This window comes from Nicotiana attenuata, unplaced genomic scaffold, assembly GCF_001879085.1.
Source record: "Nicotiana attenuata strain UT unplaced genomic scaffold, NIATTr2, whole genome shotgun sequence".
Taxonomy (NCBI): Eukaryota; Viridiplantae; Streptophyta; class Magnoliopsida; order Solanales; family Solanaceae; genus Nicotiana; species Nicotiana attenuata.
Window position 1 is genome coordinate 312,937 of NW_017670906.1, and position 6,065 is coordinate 319,001.

Consider the following 6,065-nt stretch of genomic DNA (forward strand, 5'->3'; position numbering starts at 1 on the left):
TTCGAGGTAAGTGGCTTGTCTAACCTTGTGTGGGGGACTCTCCCCTTAGAATTGATATCGTGATACTTGAAATGCCTTGTACGTGAGGTGACAAGTGCGTACTTGTGCTAATTGTTGGAAATCCGGTTTTTCATTAAATAGCCTTAATTTGTGTTCTTCCGATTCTTGCTTACATTATTTGGAAACTTAGTCTGCTGTTAGTCTAGAGAAGCATGTCTATTTGACTAAATTGCTCTATTTGTTTTAACTGCCTTATTTGTATTACGTGAAGCATGGTAGGTTAGAATTACCTGTTTTGCCTTGGTATGAAGTTGAGCTTAATTGAGTATATCCTTTTTCTGCTATTGTTGTGCATTTCATTTTGGGACTACGGGAAGGCATCCCGGGAGATCCCCTGTACGTATTTATGATCGAGCTGAGGTGCGGGATACCGAGAGATCCCTGGCATATATATTGAGGATACTAAGAGATCCTCGGGATACCAAGAGATCCCTGATATATATATTGAGGATACCAAGAGATCCTCGGGATACCAAGAGATCCCTAGCATATATTGAGGATACCCAGAGATCCTCAGGATACCAAGAGATCCCCGGATATACATGTTGAGGATACTAAGAGATCCATCGGGATACTGAGAGTTCCTCGATTATTATCCTTGTGATTGTTTGCCTCTGTATCAGTTATAGTTGTCTTATATCCTGTGATATTTATACTGTTGTACTTATTTATACTGCTCTTATCTGCACTGTCGAACTTCATATTATTATTATTTAATCTCAGTAGGGCCCTGACCTTCCTCGTCACTACCCAACCGAGGTTCGGCCTGGCACTTACTGAGTACCGCTGTGGTGTACTCATGCCCTTCCTGTGCATGTTTTTCATGTGCAGATCTAGGTACTTCGACTCAGTCCCATCACTCTTGAGGCGAGGCGACTGCTATAGCGACTTCGAGGTATATCTGCCGCGTCCGCGGACCGAGGAGTCTCTTTCTATTCTTCCTGTTTAGTATTAGCCCTTCTGTATTTCAGTTCTTGTTAGACATTCTAGAGTTAGAGCTATGTAGTATTCCTTAGCTTGTGATTCATTGGTTTCCGGGTCCTGGATTTATGTGTTGGTTTTGGAAGTTAAATATTGTGTAAGCCGAGCGGCACATTTAAACGCTGTTTATTTTTTATTCCTGTTTCAAATTGTTTTACTTCCGCAAAAATTTGGTTTATTTTCCGCATTTTAGGCTTACCTAATCGTAGAGACTAGGTGCCATCACGATGGTTCACGGAGGGCGAACCGGGGTCGTGACAAGTTGGTATCAGAGCTCTAGGTTCATAGGAGTCATGAATCACAAGTTGGTTTATTAGAGTCTCGCTGATCGGTACAGAGACGTCTGTACTTATCTACGTCTATGTAACTGTTAGGAAAATTCCGCTTCGTTTGATTTCCTTATCGTGCAAGATTTTTGATATCACAATTCTAAACTTCTGTTTTCTATCTCACAGATGGTGACGACACGTTGCTATTTGTGATGATCAGGCACCCGCGCCCCCTACTACAGCTGTCAGAGGCCGGGGCCGGGGTAGAGGTCGAGGACGCGCTCGTGGTGCAGCCAGAGCACCCGCGCGAGCTGCCGCCGAGGCACCACCAGTAGTACCAGCCGGAGTTCAGACACCTGATGCGTCTGCTACTACTACTCCAGCACTACAGGAGACCTTGGCAGAGTTTATGACTATGTACACCACTCTTGCTCAGGCAGGGTTGCTTCCCCTTGCTGCAGCTACATCTCAAGCCGGGGGAGGAGCACAGACTCCCGCCGCCCGCACTGCTGAGTAGCGAGTGCATATTGATCAAGTTCCAGAGGCTATTCCTGTACAGCCTGTAGCCCCAGCTTAGCCTGAGGAGAGAGCAGTAGCTTCAGAGGAGGAGCAGAAGAGGCTTGAGAGGTTCAAGAAGTATCAGCCTCTGACTTTTAGCGGACTAGCCTCAGAGGATGCCCTTGGATTTCTTGAGGAGTGCTACCGTATCCTCCGTACTATGGGCATATCAGGATCGAGCGGGGTTTCCTTCACTACCTTCCAACTTCGAGGAGCCGCCTATCAGTGGTGGCGTGCTTATGAGTTAGACAGTCCGGATGAGGCAGCTTCCCTGATTTGAGCTCAATTTTCACAGATGTTCACGAGGGAGTATGTCCCCCAGAGTCTTAGGGATGCCTGGCGCGCGGAGTTTGAGCATTTGCGCCAGGGTACTATGACTGTCTCGGAGTATGCTATCCGTTACATCGACTTGGCTAGACATGCACCAGCTTTGGTCTCTACGGTTCGCGAGAAGGTTCGCCGGTTTATTGAGGGGCTTATTCCCAGCATCAGGTCTAGCATGGATCATGAGTTAGAGATGGATATATCTTATCATCAGGTGGTGAGCATTGCTAGGAGGATTGAGGGTATGCATGCTAGGGACAGAGAGGAGAGGGAGGCCAAGAGGTCTTGAGAGTCGGGCCACTATTCTGGTACCTGTGCCCCAGCTGCAGGTCGTCATGGTAGGGGTCATATGAGTCGCCCCGTTCATTCAGCTCTTCCAGCAGCCAGTGGTGTTCCAGCCCCACCTAGGCCTCAGGAGCCTTATTATGCACCTCCAGTGTCTAGTGCGCCTCCTGCGCGGGGTACTTTTAGTGGTCAGTCCAGTAGACCTGGCCCAAGCCAGTCACAGCCGCCACATCCTCCCAGAGCTTGTTTTGAGTGTGGTGACACCCGTCATGTGGTGAGGGATTGCTCTAGACTTGGGAGGGCTGCACCTCCCCAGACTCCTCAGCCGCAGCGCGCCCCGCAGAGTTCTCAGGCTATGGTCCCAGCCCCAATTGCTACCCCACTGGACCAGCCAGCTAGAGGTGGAGGTCGGGGTGGTAGAGGTCGCCCTCGAGGGGGAGGCCAGGCCATATACAATGCTCTCCCTGCCCGTACTGAGGCTGTCGCCTCCGATTCTATCATCACAGGTACTATCTTGGTCTATCACAGAGATGCATCAGTTCTATTCGATCCAGGCTCCACTTATTCTTATGTGTCTTCTTATTTTGCTCCGCATTTGGGTGTATCTCGGGATTCTTCGAGTTCCCCAGTTTATGTTTCTACTCCTGTGGGAGATTCCCTTGTTGTGGACCGCGTTTATCGGTCATGTTTGGTTGTTCTTGGCAGTTTTGAGACCAGAGCCGATTTATTATTGCTCAGCATGGTTGATTTTGATATTATCTTGGGCATGGACTGGTTGTCGCCCCATTATGCTATTCTTGATTGTCACGCCAAAACCGTGACACTCGCTATGCCAGGTGTACCGCGTGTTGAGTGGAGGGGGTGCTTTAGGTCACACTCCCAGTAAAGTTATTTCCTTCCTTAAGGCTCAGCGTATGGTTGAGAAAGGTTGTGATGCGTATCTAGCTTATGTGAGAGATGTCAGTATGGATACTCCTTCTGTTGATTCAGTCCCTGTAGTACGAGATTTCCCTGTTGTGTTTCCAGCTGATCTTCCGGGCATGCCGCCCGATAGAGACATTGATTTTGGCATTGATCTGTTGCCGGGAACTCAGCCATTTCTATCCCTCCGTACCGTATGGCTCCTCATGAGTTAAAGGAGTTGAAGGAGCAGTTGTAGGAATTACTTGATAAGGGTTTCATTCGGCCCAGTGTATCACCTTGGGGTGCTCCTGTCTTATTTGTGAAGAAGAAGGATGGTTCTATGCGTATGTGTATTGATTATCGCCAGTTGAACAAGGTGACAGTGAAGAACCGTTATCCTTTTGCCCGTATTGATAACCTATTTGATCAGTTACAGGGTGCTTGTGTGTTCTCTAAGATTGACTTGCGTTCAGGCTATCATCTGTTGAAGATTCGGGAGCCAGATATCCCGAAGACTGCCTTCAGGATACGGTATGGTCATTACGAGTTCCTTGTTATGTCATTTGGGCTGACTAATGCCCCAGCAACTTTCATGCATCTGATGCACAGTGTTTTCTGGCCATATCTTGGCTCATTCGTGATTGTTTTTATTGATGACATTCTGGTATATTCCCGGAGTCGGGAAGATCATGAGCAGCACCTGAGGACAGTGCTCCAGACCTTGAGAGAAAAGAAGTTGTATGCTAAGTTCTCGAAATATGAATTTTGCCGTGGCGCTCTTGGGTCATGTGGTCTCGAGAGGGGGTATTCAAGTGGATCCGAAGAAAGTTGAGGCCATGCAGAGTTGGCCCAGACCATCCTCAGCTATAGAGATCCGCAATTTTCTTGGCTTGGCGGGTTATTACTGTCGATTTGTTTGGGGGTTTTCATCTATTGCAGCACCTATGACCAGATTGACCCAGAAGGGTGCTCCGTTCCAGCGGACGGAAGAGTGCGAGGAGAGCTTTCAGAAGCTCAAGACAGCCTTGACTACAGCCCCAATTTTGATATTGCCTACCAGTTTGGGGTCTTATACTGTCTATTCTGATGCCTCGAGAGTTGGCCTTGGAGCGGTATTGATGCAGGACGGTAGGGTGATTGCCTACGCATCCAGACAGTTAAAGATACATGAAAAGAATTATCCTATCCATGATCTTGACTTAGCTGCTATTGTTCACGCCTTGAAAATCTGGCGTCATTATTTGTATGGCGTGCCTTGTGAGATTTATACTGATCACCGGAGTTTGCAGCATCTGTTCAAGCAGAAGGACCTTAATTTGCGTCAGAGGAGATGGCTGGAGCTGCTAAAAGATTATGACATCACTATCTTGTATCACCCGGGCAAGGCCAATGTGGTGGCCGACGCTTTGAGCCGCCGGGCAGAGAGTTGGGGAGTTTGGCTTATTTACCAGCAGTAGAGAGGCCTATGGCGATGGATGTTCAGGCCTTAGCCAGCCAGTTTGTGAGATTAGATCTTTCTGGGCCCAGTCAGGTTCTAGCTTGCGTGGTCTCTCGGTCTTAGCGTCAGTTTGATGACCCTCATTTGCTTGTCCTCAAGGACAAAGTGTTGCATAGCGATGCTCGAGATGTGACTTTAGGTGATGACGGAGTATTCAGGATGCAGGGTCGAGTTTGGGTACCCAATGTCGATGGGCTTCGAGAGTTGATTCTAGAGGAGGCCCATAGTTTGCGGTATTCCATTCATCCGGGTGCTGCGAAGATGTATCAGGATTTGAGGCACCATTACTGCTAGAGGCGGATGAAGAAAGATATAGTTGGGTTTGTAGCTCGGTGCCTTAATTGTCAGCAGGTGAAGTATGAGCACCAGAGACCGGGTGGATTGCTTCAGCGGATAGAGATTCCGGAGTGGAAATGGGAGCGGATCACCATGGACTTCGTATCTGGGCTCCCACGGACTTTGAGGAAGTTCGATGCCATTTGGGTTATTGTGGATCGGGTGACCAAGTCCGCGCATTTCATCCCTGTGTGTACTACCTATTCTTCGGAGCAGTTGGCGGAGATTTACATCCGGGAGATTGTCCGTCTGCATGGTATTCCAGTTTCCATCATTTCAGACAGAGGTACTCAGTTCACATCGCGATTCTGGAGAGCCGTACAGCAGGAGTTGGGTACTCGGGTGGAGTTGAGCACAACCTTTCACCCTCAGACGGACGGACAGTCCGAGCGCACTATTCAGATTCTTAAGGATATGCTCCGTGCGTGTGTGATTGAGTTTAGAGGTTCTTGGGATTAGTTCCTGCCATTGGCGGAGTTTGCCTACAACAATAGCTATTAGTCCAGCATTCAAATGGCACCGTACGAGGCTTTATATGGTAGCCGGTGTAGATCTCCGGTGGGTTGGTTCGAGCCGGGTGAGGCTAGGTTATTGGGCACGGACTTGGTTCAGGATGCATTGGAGAGAGTCAAGGTGATTTAGGATAGACTCCGTACAGCCCAGTCCAGACAGAAGAGTTACGCGGACCGGAAGGCTCGTGATGTTTCCTACATGGTTGGAGAGCGGGTTCTACTTCGGGTTTCGCCTATGAAGGGCGTTATGATATTTGGGAAGAAAGGGAAGTTGAGTCCGAGGTTTATTGGCCCTTTTGAGATTTTGAGACGTGTTGGGGAGGTTGCTTACGAGCTTGC